This window comes from Muntiacus reevesi, chromosome 2 (assembly GCF_963930625.1).
Source record: "Muntiacus reevesi chromosome 2, mMunRee1.1, whole genome shotgun sequence".
NCBI classification, from domain to species: Eukaryota; Metazoa; Chordata; class Mammalia; order Artiodactyla; family Cervidae; genus Muntiacus; species Muntiacus reevesi.
In genome coordinates this window covers 249,591,625-249,607,617 of record NC_089250.1, presented here as the reverse complement: position 1 = coordinate 249,607,617, position 15,993 = coordinate 249,591,625, and the positions used below count along the sequence as shown (strand labels likewise).

Here is a 15,993-nt window from a genome sequence, read left to right as displayed (position 1 = left end):
TCAAAATACTAATAAAAAATAACCTAAAATTTCATACCCAGTTAAACAATCACCTAAGAGTACCAATAAAATGAAGACTGTCAAAGATATGAAAACTAAGAGCTTGTAAGCAGGCTTCTCTGAAAGAACTACTGAAGAATGTATTTGACCAGAAGGAAAATGAATCCCATAAGAAGGAATAGGATACAAGAAATAATAGCAAGCGAAGTAATTGGTAACATGGGTTGGTAGAATTAAGTTAGTAATAACTAATTTTAGAGGGTTTTAAATCACATTCCCTGCCCCACCCCCACTCCCCCAGTCCTTGACAAATACTTGAATTTATTTCTAGATCCACAAAAAAATAGATGAGTATTTGTAATTATCTATAATTAAATGATAATCCATAATCATTCACCATTAAGGAAAATGTATGTTAATTAGAGAGTCTAAAACTAATTGCAGGCCATCAAATGCATAAAATCATAAAAGTCTTGATAACTAACATGAAACAAGGAAATGAGGTGCTTAGGTTCTAGAGTCACTGTTTTATTTGAGAGCAATATAGAATAGGAAAATCTAAAGTATGCACCTGAAATATTGTAAATCAACTATATCTCAATAAAAAAAGGAAAAGTACACACATCAAATATTTTCGGGTGTATATTGGAAGAATTGAATTTTCCAATAATGCAAACTTCAAATTCAATAAAGAAGATGCCTGAGCAGGGGAGATTTTTTTAAAAAGTTAATAATTCAACTGAATGCAGGAAAGAAGGAAAAAAGAAAAATGCAAACAGAAAAGATAAAGATACTAAAAAAAATTAAGTATCAAATAAATGCAAACGATTTAGATTGTATTTTTCAAAGATATACTCTCAAAGAGAATTAAAATTGAACTATACGTTGTTCATTAATGAGACATCACAGAATGGCACTGAAAAGTTGAAAATAAACTGATAAAGAGAAATATAGTAGGCAAATACTAACCAAAAGAATGTACAGTTGCTAAGAAAGCAATGATTCACAAGGAAATGTATTAGTGATTATCTCTGTGGGGAGTAATAAGTGATTTTCATTATATTCTTTATATCTTTCCGCATTTCCTAAATTTTTTAAATGAAAATATACAATTTTTATAATTTGAAAAAACATTTTAATTAAGAACTTTATTAATATACTACAACTTGGAATAACCAACATCATGTATTATTTGAATTCCTATACAAGATACATGTATTAAATCAATCTTTAACAACTTACTGAAAGAAACATTATTATACTATTTTTCTTAATTTTTCAGATGAAGAAACTGAGGCACAAAGGGATTTAAATAACTTACCTAAGATCAAACAGCTAGTAGATAGGTTCCTGGGATAGGAACAAACTAGATGTGGGTACTAGAGATAGACATTTATGTCCAGGTCTAACACGGAAGGCACAACTCAGAATTTTCAAAGCTTAGTTTTTCATGTTTTTATATTTCCAACAAAAAATATTTCAATAAGTGGAATTCATAAACAAAATAAGAGCAAATCCCTTTCTGTAATTTTGTTCATGTGTTTATACTCTAAAACTATAAAACAAAACTATCACTATCTATCAATGTTTATTTCATGACTTTTTTCAGTGAATGTATCATTCCTATAACAGATATTAAAATTCTATTTTCATACTTTAATTGCTTCTGGTTGGTGTCAGCAATGTGACATTTATAAAAATTTAACCATCTTTTAATAATAAAATCTTAGAATATTTCCATCCATGCTTTGAAATTCTGGCTATAAAACACATGGCTAAAATTATTCTCTATTTGGATATGATTGTCTTTCTCAGATTTTATTTCCCTTTTCTTTTTAAGCAAATATACAGTTTAGAATGAAATTTAAGGTAACACATGGTATATTTAAAAATAATTTCTACAACCACAAAAATAGAAAAAAGCCACATTACTTTCACGTGTATTTACAGCAGCCAAAAGAAAAAGAGAGAGAGAGTGCCATCATTTATAAGTAATGGATGCATTCCTAACCAAATGGATACTGAAAGGAAAAGGTACATTTTGCTAGCTCTATCAGAAAGGGCCTTGTAAACAGCATGTACACACAGTCCCATGAACATTTAATTGGATACCTATCTAGGCTAAATTACAATAATGTGCATTTTGACAAATCGTATCATTTCACAAAGTCACTTTAAATGTACAACGTGTATTTCTTCTCTTACCTCTCAAAATAATTCTCTAGGATGCTTCCAACTTAAAGGAATATGCAGATATACTGCTGGATATCCTGTCATGACCAGACTTCACAGAAGACAGAGCTTTATCTCTAACATATTCCTAGAAGGTCCACCACCAAGACCCACTTCTATCTATTCTCAAACTGCTGTGGTAGCATGTTAAGCATGTTGGAGAGGATGACATATTTGTCAGAGGCCTTATTTATTGAAATAAAGACAATGGCAAATGGTTGATCAATACCTCTCCTTCCACTGTCATAAGTTCTCAGCAGATTTTCCTTTTCAAATAATGAAATAGGTTTATAAAAGTCTTTCTGATATAATTTCATCCACCATATAATACTCTTCATAGTCATTTATGATATCAGATTATATCAAAATGTGAGTTTGAGCCATGTGGGTGAACGTATCCAATGCATAGCTATAACAGATGCACATTCGACTCTGGAATATAAAACTAATGATTTCTTTTGTGTACTCCTGATGTTATTGAAGAGTATTACCTTATGCATAATTAACAGCATTTTGAAAGGCTGAATATAAAACATTATAGCACTTCTTGTCTACTTACACTGGGAACTCTACTATGATGCAATGTGTGCTTTCTAATGAATCTGGAAAAATTATAAGTATTATACTGTTTTGGTACATCTTTGTTTTCATAGATACTCATGAAGGGAGAGAGTAACTATAATGAGCAAAATAATAGTCATCTGAAGGCTATTATAAATTCTGGGTCACTTACAATTCACAAGTGACAATGCCTATTGACCTTAAAATTGTAGAAATTAAATTACTGGTTGGACCATATAAATCTTATGTGGAACTACAGAGAACCACAAGTGTCTGACTCTTTGGCAAGTGTCTCAGTATAACTTATGGCAGTGGATCAGTAGAATAGGAATTGGCAGAAACACTATAAACCACACAAATATTGTTAATAATAAATACAGTGGCCTATGAAACCTGGTCGGTAGCTTCTCTTTCATCCACACAAGAAGTGAAATGAAGTGAAAGTTGCTCAGTAGTATCTGACTCCTTGCAATCCCATGGACTTATATCACCTAAATAAAAACACTACCTTCTATTTCTGACTTTTTTATTTGAAATAATCAATGCTTGCAAGTCCTATGTATAATATTGCAGTTAATTGTCTGAAAACTGCTCATTATAGGTTAGGTAGAAACAAGCAGATTGAATGGTCTGGGTCAAGTTGGAGCTAAGGCACTGAGACTGAAATAAAAGCAAGAAAGCACTACTAAGAAGACAGATGACTACATAGAGCAAGAACTGAATTACTGGATTTTTGAGACTGAAGTCACACTACACTCAGTATCAATAAATACATGTGTCAGGCACTGTGCTAGGTGGTATTCTCAAATATTTGAACAAGGTCACTTAGGAAAATTACACTTTCCCTATATTTACACATAAGAAAATATTTTCAAACAAAATATTTCCAAAACATGAAGAAAGGCATTACTCAAAAACTATCAATAAATGTGTGATACAATGGGACCTTGCTGTCCATTCAATCTATATGTAATAGTTTACATCTTGCATAGAAATGCAAGATTTTATGTATTGATTTTGTATCCTGCAACATTACTGATTTGTTTATTAGTTCTAAGAGTTTTTATATATATTCTTTTTATATTTTTATATACATTCTTTTTTAATTATATACTCTTTTTTAATATAAATTCTTTTTAAAGTTGGGTTTCACTTGTGGCTCAGTTGGTAAAGAATCCGCCTGCAATGTGGGAGACCTGGGTTTGATCCCTGGATTGGGAAGATCCCCAGGAGAAGGGAAAGTCTACCCACTCCAGTATTCTGGCCTGGAGAATTCCATGGACTGCATAGTCCATGGGGAAGCAAAGAGTCAGACACGAGTTTGTTTATCAGTTCTAAGAGTTTTTACATATATTCTTTTTATATTTTTATATACATTCTTTTTTATTTATATATTCTTTTTTTATAAATTCTTTTTAATATTCTTTTCCACTATGGTTTACTCTAAGACATTGAATATAGTTTCCTATGCTATACAGGAGGACCTTGTCCATTCATTCCATATGTAACAGTTTGCATCTACTGACCCCAAACTCCCAGTCTATCCCTCCCCATCCCTTCCCACCCCCTTGGCAACCACAAGTCTGTTCTGTGAGTCTGTTTCTGCTTTGCAGATAGGTACATTAGTGTCATATTTTAGATTCCACACATAAGTGATATCATATGGTATATATCTTTCTCTGACTTACTTCACTAAGTATGATGATCTCTAGTTGTATCCATGTTGCTGTAAATGGCATTATTTCATTCTTTTTTAAGGCTGAGCAAGTAGTATTCTTTACACATTCATCTGTTAATGGACATTTAGGTGGTTTCCATGTCTCAGCTATTATGAATGGTGCTGCTATGAACACAGGGGTGCAGTTATCTTTTCAAATTATAGTTTTGTCTGGATATATGCCCAGGGATTGCTGGATCATATAGTAAGTCTATTTTTAGTTTTCTGAGAAACCTCCATAGTATCTTCCATAGTGGTTGCACCAACTTACATTCCCACTAACAAGGAACTATGTTCAGTGTCCTTGGACAAACTGTAATGGAAAATATAAAAAAGAATATATATATATATATACAGCCAAATCACTTTGCTTAACACTAGAAATTAACACTGTAAATTAACTATACTTCAATAAAGTAAATAAATACAAAAATCTAATGTGCAAGAAAGTGAAAGTTACTCAGTCATGTCCAAGTCTATGCGACCCCATGGATTATAGCCCACTAGGCTCCTCTAGAGTCCATGGAATTCTCCAGGCAAAAATACTGGAGTGGGTTGCCACTTCTTTCTCCAGGGGATCTTCCCGACACAGGGATCTTCCCAACACAGGGATCAAACCAGGGTCTCCTGCATTGCAGGCAGATTCTGTACTCTCTGAGCCACCAGGAATTGAAAATAATTAAGCCTATGCTTAATTTCACTGGAAGGGATGGTTGTTTTTTTTTTTTAAACAGAGGAAACATTTCAGCATAAGGACCAAAGACTTTAAATATCTTGTCACATTTTAGAAAACAAGAAATAGAGCACCTTTCTTTAATTAGTATGACACAAACAGGTTTTAAATCCACTTTTTTCTGGACAACCACATACCAGGCAGTCAGCAAAGAGTTGAGAGAATGAGTGACTATTTTAGGCACTTTTTATTTATCAAAAAAAAAAAAAAAAAAACCTAAAATACCTTGCAATGGATTTCTGAATATAAAACTATTGAATATATAAAGCAAATTAGGACACAAGTTTTGCTACCAACCATTAGAGTAAGATCAACACTGAGACAGCATAACCTCCTCTGACTACAAAATAGCACCGCTGCAACAAGATTGTTCACTCACGATAATACAAGGAATTCAAGACAAACTTTCCTTGCCAAAAAAGCCATAAAAAAACTGAAAAATGCTTCCTAGTTTGGTGAGAAAACATCCATTTTGTAACCATCTATAACCCTTTTGTAATCATTAGCATTCAGAGGATAAATATCATTCCCTCTCCTGTTGGGTATGGCACTTGAAAAAAAATTTTTAAACAACAGGTACACTATGAGAGGTACATAACAGGCAATGACACAGTAAGAATCTACTAACACCACATATAAATCACTCCTTCTCTAAACCACTCACAACAAACTTTTTTTCTCATTTTATGAATGCACACAAAAGAAATTCCAGCTACTAACCACATTAAAATGTGAGTTATTTGCTGGAGACTTGATAACATTGAGGGGGAAAAAGTCAACATTTTTGCCAAGTGAAAGCATTAAAAAAAAAAGTCTGACTCTTACAGCTACCTTCAAGGTAAAATTAATTATTAATTGGCAAAGCTTGGACATGGAATGATTGCTATCAATATTTTAATACTTTGAGTGCTAATTTCATTCTCACCATCGCAGTTTGTCTGCTGAAGAAGCAAGAGAGGGCTGTTTACTTTCAGTGAGGTTTGCTATAATGATCCCCTTAAGAAGGCTGCCAATATTTTGAAATGCTTTGAATCTTCCTCTTCTTGAACTCCTAATATTAAACAAACTGAAAAAAAAAAGATTTGCATTTCATCCACACAAATGAACAATTCTACCATTCTTAGATTAGATTGCTAATTTCTGAATGAGACTAATTCTTTAATTCCCACCCACCAGTGCTGCAATTCACACTGTTAAGGCTTGTGTTTTATCACAAAAGTTTTGTGATGACTTGTAAAACTTGAACCTTGAAATTAGAAATTTAATTTACCAATTACCTGAATTCACCCTAACGCATCTCTAGAGCCAAGTCTGCAGAAATCCATAGGTAATATTTATCATGTTTCAGGTTTCAGCAGAACGATGTAAAAGAAACCTTAAGGACTGAGGAATGAATATGTCACAAATAGGACATGGATGAAGAAGAATTAGGAGCACTCTGCTTTAATTCCTCAGGGTTCACAGTCCCAGAGGGAAGAAAGGGCCTTCTGAACCTAGAAATACGAGCTCAAGAAAATCTCACGTTCAAGGTGACCTCCAATTTGCCTCAGGGATAAAGACACAATCCTTAACTGCTAGTACCAAGGCTCCAGGGCAGATAAGAGGAGAGTCAACAGAGGTTTGGAATTGCCCAGGGCATTTAAAGCTTAGAGGGGCTGTTCTGGGGGACAGTACACACTAGAGAAGAGTCACATTGTAATACACATGTGGAACCCTGACAGTGTAGGAGCCATGTCTCAGGCAAATCTGGCCCCAGATTTGCCCTCATTTTCTATTTTTAACAACATACTCCTCTGCGTTTTTATATACCTTCCTGACCTCTTTTTTTTTTTTTTTTTTTTTTTAGTCTCTCAGTCGTGTCCAACTTTTTGTGACCCCATGGACTGCAGCCTCCCAGGCTCCTCCATCCATGAGATTTCCCAGACAAGAGTACTGGAGTGGGTTGCCATTTCCTTCTCCATTTGACTACTTCAGTTTTACACATGATGCTGTCTCACTTCAAACAGCAGCTGCATCTGATCACATTACTCCCGTAAGCCCTATGGCCCACTACAAACCTAGGTATCTGGCCAGGTAGGTAGGCAATATTTTGGTCAGCCACTGCCTGGAAACTGACCATCCTTCTCAGCTCTTACCTCTTTTTCACTCACCACATGGAAACAATCACTAAATGCTACTGATTCTATCTTCTCAATAGATTTCAAATCTGTCCATTTCTCTCTCCTCATTAGCAAACCAACCTGGTTTAGGCTGATCTTGCCTCTTAATAGCCTCTTCACTCACTTCCTGAAGCAGTCAAATCCCCTTCAGTCCTTCAATCCATTCATTCTCTGTACTGCAGGCAGAGTGGTGTTACTCAAAACTCATCTCAGCATGTCACTATACAACTTAAAATATTTTAGGGCTCCCCACTGTCCTCAAGATAACCACGAAGCTCTGTGTCATGCATTCAGGATTCAGTCCTCACTTATCCGATCTCATCTGTCACAAGCTCAACAACTTCTGCAGAACTTCCAAATGAAGAGACCCATGTTCTTTCTCACCTTCAAGTCTTCTCTGCTTAGCCTAACCTCTCCTTGTGTGACTAAACTAAATCTCTTCCAAGACATAACACGCCAAACTGATACAGTTCATTATATTTTATTCATAAACTAATTTTGCTTGTAATACCCTTATTCATAATCTATTTCTAGGAATTCTAATATTTATCAAGTACCTACTATGTTCTTGTCACTGTTAAACACATTTATTTGTATTAACTTATATAATCCTCAGAGCAACCCTATGAGTTGACCCTGTTATTATCCAAATTTTATAGATGAAGAAACGGAAACACAGAATAATTAAGAAGATACAGCTAATATGTGGAGGACCAAGACTAAAATCAAGATCATAATGTTCCAGAGTTAGCTACTAAACTTGACTGTTACTCCAGAGACAGTCAAGAAGAGCAAACTATGTTTGAATTCAAAATAAATGATGGCAAATGTATGTCACCTGATATTAATAAATCTTTCAACTTCAGGGTTGAGGGTAGTTATGATGACTGGTCTGCAAATCTATGTAAGACTTACCTTTGTAATGCAAATATCACATCCCATTAGCTCAGTGCACACTTCACTAGGTGAAATTTTCCCATATTATGTCAATATTTTGAGCCTACTTCAAGAAACAATAAAGTAGAAATATCACACTATAGAATTATGCTGCTGCCAAAACTAAAACTACTTTATTAATGGTACAGAAAACTGAGTGTTCCTAATACTTTGATATCTAAAAACTGTATGTCATTTTATCATTTATAGTTTATTAACAAAATTAGATGCAGCCTTTTTTTATATTAACTACTGTACATTTTTCTGATGTTAAATCAATACAGTTCCCATTTTTCATGCAACAGAAATTTAGAAAATTAAATACATCAGACAAATGGTCATAAATACAACCATAAAATAAAATCTGAAAGATTAAAATTATGACAATTATTTATCAGGCATATTTGTATCCTCAAATAGTACAAGTCCTAATTGTTTACCTTGGGTTCTTCTAAGTATAAAAGTAAGTACAAAAGTAAAATATGGATTAACAAATTTGCTTTTGCCCTCTTCCAGAAAAAAAAAAAACACCACAGTAGCTCCTGGTACAGAATATGTGGTCAAATTCTTGACTGATTTATGCCTGTAATAAGCTTGTTTATTTGCTAGAATATCTAACACTTAACACTTGTAAGATGCATCTTACTTAAGAAACTATGTCTGGTATAGTTTGAGGATTAAAAATTATTTCAGGGTTGGGCTTAAAAATATAAGCATTTTTGAAATTAACTCAAAAAATAGTTTCAGCAGTGTAAAGCAAAACATCTTAAAAGTAATCTGTGTGTGCCAGACTATCCATTGATTCACGTATTCATGGAGCACATACTATGTGCTGACTCAGCAGTAGTTGTTTGACAACACCACTGAATGAATAGGCCTTGTCTCTGTAGAGCTATGCTCCAGTGAGAGGTTATGCCATCACATAATAAGAATTTCAACATGGTGGGTCACCAATATGAAGTTAACTTGCTGTTTAGTTGCTAAGTCATATCCAACTCTTTGTGACCCCATGGATTGCAGCATGCCAGGCTCCTCTGTCTCTCAGAGTTTGTCCATTGATTCAGTCACGCCATCTAACCATCTCATCCTCTGCTGCCTCCTTCTTCTCTTGCCTTCAATCTTTCCCAGCAACAAGGTCTTTACCAATGAGTCAGCTCTTCGCATCAGGTGGCCAAAGGATTGAAGCTTCAGTTTCGGCATCAGTCCTTCCAATGAATATTCAGGGTTGATTTCCTTTAGGATTGACTGGTTTGATGTCTGTGCAGTCCAAGCAACTCAAGAGTCTTCTCTAGCATCACAATTCAAAAGCATCAGTTCTTTGGTGTTGAGTCTTCTTTATGGCCCAACTCTCACATCCATACATGACTACTGGAAAAAACATAGCTTTGACTAGACAGACCTTTGTCAGTAAAGCACCGTTTCTGCTTTTTAATACACCGTCTAGGTTTATGATAGCTTTCCTTCCAAGGAACAAGCATCTTTTAATTTCATAGGTGTAGTCACCATCCGTAGTGATTTTGGAGCCCAAGAATATAAAACCTGTCACTGTTTCCACTTATTCCCCTTCTATTTGCCATGGAGTGATGGGATTGGATGCCACAATCTTAGTTTTGTTTTGTTTTTATTGAGTTTCAAGCCAACTTTTTCACTCTCCTCTTTCACATGAAGTTATCTAGGAAACTATCATCACTAAAATGTGTCTTCCTACCTTCCCTTGTCACCCTCCCAAATGCTGCCCTAAGTACAGCCTCCTATCATTCTCATTTAGGCCTATCTCTAAAGGAGCTTCTACTCCAAATTATCCTTCTCCTTTAACCCTGATTTAAATTCCATTCCCTCCAAGCTCAGTTATTGGCTGGGAAGAGCCAAAGAGATGATTTGCATTAGGGGGTGTATGACTGATTTTTATTGTTTTTCAGTAGCTTAAGTCATGTCTGATTCTTTGGGACCCTATGGACTGTAGCTAGCCAGGCTCCTCTCTCCATGGGGTTTCCCAAGCAAGAATACAGAGTGGGTTGCCATTTCTTTCTCCAGGGAATCTTCCTGACCCAGGGATCGAGGTTACATCTCCTGCATTGGCAGTCAGGTTCTCTACCACAGAGCCACCTGGAAAGCCCTTCCCAGGGTGACTGATAGCTGCTTGCATTTTTTTTCTAATAGTATTTGCTAGTCCAGAGGAATGACTCACTGACTAAAAATTTTAGGCAATAACAGTGGATGCTAAGGGAAAGTAGAGTTATTTGGGGAAGAGGAGGTTTCTGAGTCCTGCAAAGACTCTCCTTAGGAATTTTTGCCTCTGGCTGTGCATAAGGTAGCCTTCATTTTTACAAAGAAACTGTTTCTCACAATGTTCAGCAAAACAAATTGTCCTAAGGGTGAGGATAAAGAGTGAAATCCCTAATGAATAACAGGATAGAAAAACCAGAAAGGGCAGAGCATAACAACATGAAATGAAACAAGCCCAGGATGATATTTCCACTCACTTGAAAATTACCCAAATATGCATCTGATATTTCATAGTCCTAACATCCTGTCTTCAGAACATCCCATAAATCTATTTCAATGTAACATCAGGGTCTTTCAATCCCAAGATTTTAAAGCCAGTAAGAGAATTTATTTAGTGTCATAAACTGAAAGACTGCTCTATTCAGAGCATGGACTCTCTTCCTCCTGGTGAAAAATGAACAAGTGACTCTTTAAAATGTTGCCAGGTTGACAACTGTATTAAATCTCCAGGTTGCTTGGGCCTCATGAAATCATGGGATGGGTAATAAGCGTTAGACATGTAACAAGTCTGAGATATGTCAGCTCCAAAAAGGAAGGTCCTTAGACCATCTTTGCTGATTCCCATGTCTGTTTACCACCTTGTCAACTAACATGGCATCACTATTATGTCCAGAATTTGACTTTTCCTCCAATTAAGCAAGTTAGGACAAAGTTATACACTGAGCATGGGATAACCACTGGATGAGCTAACAGCACTAGCTGCTTTGAGATTCAGTTCTTTGCTCTTAAAAATAAGGCCCAGAAAAATGCTCTATTTCATGATAATAGTTTGTCTTCTACTTACAAATGTATGCTGATCTGAACAAACTCATGCTTTGTTAATAAATTAAATAAAAGTGCTTTTAAAATTCAACCACAATGAAACATTTCATCCAGACTTCATTATTTGCCATTTCCATGCCTCTTCAGAATTTCTGAGTACTCCCTCCTGTGTACCAAAGTGACAGGAGAAAAATCTGTTCCCAAGGTACTTTTAGTCAAGTAAATACTTGGAAATTCATTGTGTAGCTAAGAAAGCATATCATTATGGCCTTTTCAAAGATATTCGGTAAACATCCAGCATTGAGCAAAGTAGACAAGCTTTTTTAGAAAAGAGCAGAGGCCTACTTTATATATATATTTATATTTATATATAATTTTTACTGGAGTATAGTTGATTTACAATGTTGTGCTAGTTTCTGCTATACAATAAAACAAATTAGTTATGCACTGTTTTTAAGATTCTTTTCCCATATAGGTCATTACAGCACTGAGTAGAGTTCCCTGTGTTATACAGTAGGTCCTTATTGGTTTATCTATTTTACATGTAGTATGACTCAGCTGTAAAGAATCCGCCTGCTATGCAGGAGACATGGCAGGAGCTGTGATTTTGATTCCTGAGTTGGAAAGATCCCCTGAAAAAGGAAGTGGCAACCCACTCCAGAATTCTTACCTGGAAAATCCCATGGACAGAGGAGCCTGGTGGGCTACAGTTCATGGGGTCACAAAAGAGTCAGACACGACTTCATGACAAAAGCAAAATGAAAAATAAAAGCAAGTATATATATATGTCAATCCCAATCTCCCAATTTATCTCTCCCTTTCTTGTTCCCCTGGTAACTGAAAGTTTGTTTTCTACATCTGTGACTCTATTTCAATCCCACTTCTGGGCATACATATATCCAGAGAAAACCAAGATCCAAAAGGATACATTTACCCCAATGTTCATTGTAGTACTGTTTACAATAGTGAAGACATGGAAGCAACCTAAATGCTCATCAATAGAGGACTGGATAAAGACGATGTGCTAGCACAAGGCCTAAATATAGAGATAAGCAAGCAAGGAAGTGATCAATTACTCAAAATCTGAATTCTCAAATAATTTAGAAACCAAATGTGTTGCCTGGTTAATTTTATATTTCTGTAAAATCACATAGCCTGCTGGGCTGCCATTGAATGAGGCATGCCTGCATCTAACATTTGGATTTATCATCACAGTGTCTTCTTCCTCTAGAATTTATAATCAAGAAATGACTCTCTACCTTATGCTAAACTAAGGAAGGATTTGGAACCATTTTCAATAGAAGCAGAAAAGGAAGAAAAAAAAAGGATAAGAAGAAATAGTGGAAGGAAGCAGGAGGAGGAAGAGGTGGAAGAGAAAGGGAGAACAGTAAGGATAAGAAACAGGAGGAGGTAAAGCCCCAGCTGGTCTGGGTAATGTTGGCCATAATTTAATTTTTGCAGTGTTCTCTAATCTATAGCTTAAAGTGAAGTTACTTTGCTGAAATGATAAAATTTCAAGGAAAGCCCAGACCATGAGCTCAGATACAGACTTACAAAAGGATAGAAGTCTTCAAAGTAAAAAATATGAACTGAGGTGATTAGAAGATCAACAAAGATCCAACCCTAAAGATCGCCTGGGAAAAAGAGATGATGACAGTGATAGAGATATATAATGTTGACTGTGATGGAAATCCCACGGACAGAGAAGCCTGGCAGGTTACAGTCCATGGGGTCCCAAGAGTCAGACACAATTTAGTGACTCCACCGCCACCACCACCACAACAGTGATGGCAGAGCTTATCACAGCCAGGTAAGCTCATTTGGGTCTCATAACTATGCTATAAAGCAGCTCCCATTTTTGTTATTCCTATTTCACAGATGAGGAGCATAGAAGTAAACCAGATGAACAAGTTCACATAGCCAGTAAATGGCAATGTCAACTTATTCATCTGGGAAGCTAGGTTACAAAATTTTCATCCACTGTGTTAGTTTCCTTTAGTCACTGTAGCAAATTATCACAAACTTCCTGGATTAAAGCAAGATAATTTTATCTCTCATACATCTAGAAGCCAGAAGTCTGAAATCAGTATCACTAGGCTAAAGTCAAGGTGTTAGCAGTACTGTGCTCTCTTAAGAGTTTCTAGGGGAGAATACATTCCTTGCCTCTTCTAGCTTCTGTTCACTACCAGCATTCCTTGGCTTGTGGTCACATCTCTCCAATCCTCAAGGCCAGCATCTTCAAATCTCTTCCTCTGCTCTATCTTCACATAGCTTCCCATATATGTGTGTGTGTTTGAAGTCTCCCTCTGTCTCCCCCTATTATAAGGACACTTATGACTGTACTTAGGGTCCACGCAGGTAATCCAGGATAATCTCCTCGTCTCAAAATCTTTACCATATCACATTGTAGAAACTCTCCAAATCAGGTAACATTTACAAGTAAGATAATACTTATAAGTTCCAGGTGTTAGAATCTTGTATATTGGAGTGGGGGGAGAGGATTTTACAGTCTACCACACCCCTCTACTCTGCTTTAGTAATTTTCAATGGTTTGGATAATTTTTTTTTAAACCTGCATATATGGTTGTTGTACATAAGTTAATCCAAAGTTTCCAATGTAGCAGCTAAAAATAAAATTAATCTGGAGATCATTTAGTTTTAAAAATTACATTAACATTTTGAAAACTACTTACTATATAACTTAACACTATTATTTAGGTCACTGAGTTGTCATTCGGAACCTCAAACTTGGATGAGGGTGACAGCTCTTAGGAAAACATTCTCTTGGCTCTATCCCTGGCCACTGAAATTCAATCAACAACTGCCAGAATAACGCATCTCCCTATTATCATGTAATCTCAGTGCGCAAAACTCTCCAAGAGCATCCCACAGTGCAGCACATGTGATCAACAGTGTCCTCCATCGTCCAACACCACCAATTCTCCACCCTTCCTATCTCATTATCACCTGTCCTTCAAAACAATCTCCTTTTGGGACTTCCCTGGCAGTCCAGTGGTTAAGACACCATGCACCCAATGCAGGTGGCATAGGTGTGATCCCTGATCAGGGTATCAAGATTCTGCATGCCTCACAGCACAGCCAAAAAAAAAAAAAAAGTCTCATTTTCTTTTAACTAATGGCTTTTTGTTCACTTGGGAAACCTATTCCCCTTTTCAAAAGTCCAAATCCGTTATTTTCTATGAGCTTAAATAGAAACTTATGTCATGCAACAAGCATATAAAAGGATGGTTAACATCACTCATCATTAGGGAAATGCAAATCAAAAGCACAAGAAGGTATCACTTCACATCCATCAGGATAAGTACTACCAAAAAACAAAAAAATAGAAAATAACAAATGTCGGTGAGGCTGTGAAGAAATTAGAACCCTTATGTACTATTAGTGAGAAAGTAAAATGGTGAAAACACTATGTAGGTTCCACAAAAAATTAAAAATAAAACTTCCAGTGTGTGTGAAAGTCACTCAGTCGTGTTCAACTCTCTGTGACCCCACTGATTGTATCTCCCCAGGCTCCTCTGTCCATGGAATTCTCCAGGCCAGAATACTGGAGCAGGTAGTCGTTCCCTTCTCCAGGGTATCTTCCCAACCCAGGGATCAAACCCAGGTCTCCCACATTGCAGGCTGGTTCTTTACCAACTGAGCCATCACGGAGCCACATGATTCTGCAATTTCTGGGTATATAGCCAAAGGACTGATAGTAGGGCCTTGAAGAGGTATTTGCATATTCATGTTCACAGCAGCATTATTCACACTAGCCAAAATATGGAAGCAACCCAAGAGTCCATCAAGAGATGAATGGATATGCAAGATGCAGTATCTACATAAAAGGAAACATTTTCAGCTTTAAAAAGAAAGAAACTCTTTCGCCCAGGCCCATGGTGCCGGCAGGATGGGCAAACGTCGCGGTCTTCGTACTGCCAGGAAGCTCCATAGCTGCTGACAAGACCAGAAGTGGCATGATAAACAGTACAAGGAAGCCCATTTGGGCACAGCCCTGAAGGCCAACCCTTTTGGCGGCACTTCTCACGCCAAGGGAATTGTGCTGGAAAAACTTGGAGTTGAAGCCAAACAGCCAAATTCTGCCATCAGGAAGTGTGTCAGGGTTCAGCTAATCAAGAATGGCAAAAAATCACTGCTCTTGTACACAATGATGGTTGCTTGAATTTTATTGAGGAAAATGATGAAGTTCTGGTTGCTGGATTTGGTCGCAAAGGTCATGCTGATGGTGACATTCCTGTAGTCTGCTTTAAGGTTGTCAAAGTAGCCAATGTCTCTCTTTTGGCTTTATACAAAGGCAAGAAGGAAAGGCCAAGATCATAAATTTTGATGATGAAAGCACGATAGTAATAAATTTTCATATACCAAAAATTTTTTTAAAAAAGGAGGAAAACTTAGACACATGGTAGAACTTGGAGGAATCTTAAGGACATGTTAAGTGAAATATGACTGTCACAAAAAGACAAATACTGTATGATTCTACTCATAAGAGGTACCAAGGCAAATCAAATTCATAGAGGCAGCAAATATAACAGTTGTTGCCAGGGACTGAGGGCAAAGGAGGATGGGGAGTTGTTGCTTAATGGGTA

General features: G+C 36.4%; 1 pseudogene; it reads left to right on the top strand.

Annotated features, from left to right (window-relative positions):
- Positions 1 to 15,296: 15,296 nt before the first annotated feature.
- Positions 15,297 to 15,738, top strand: LOC136158723 (small ribosomal subunit protein uS12-like; annotated as a pseudogene).
- The last annotated feature ends 255 nt before the right edge of the window (positions 15,739 to 15,993 follow it).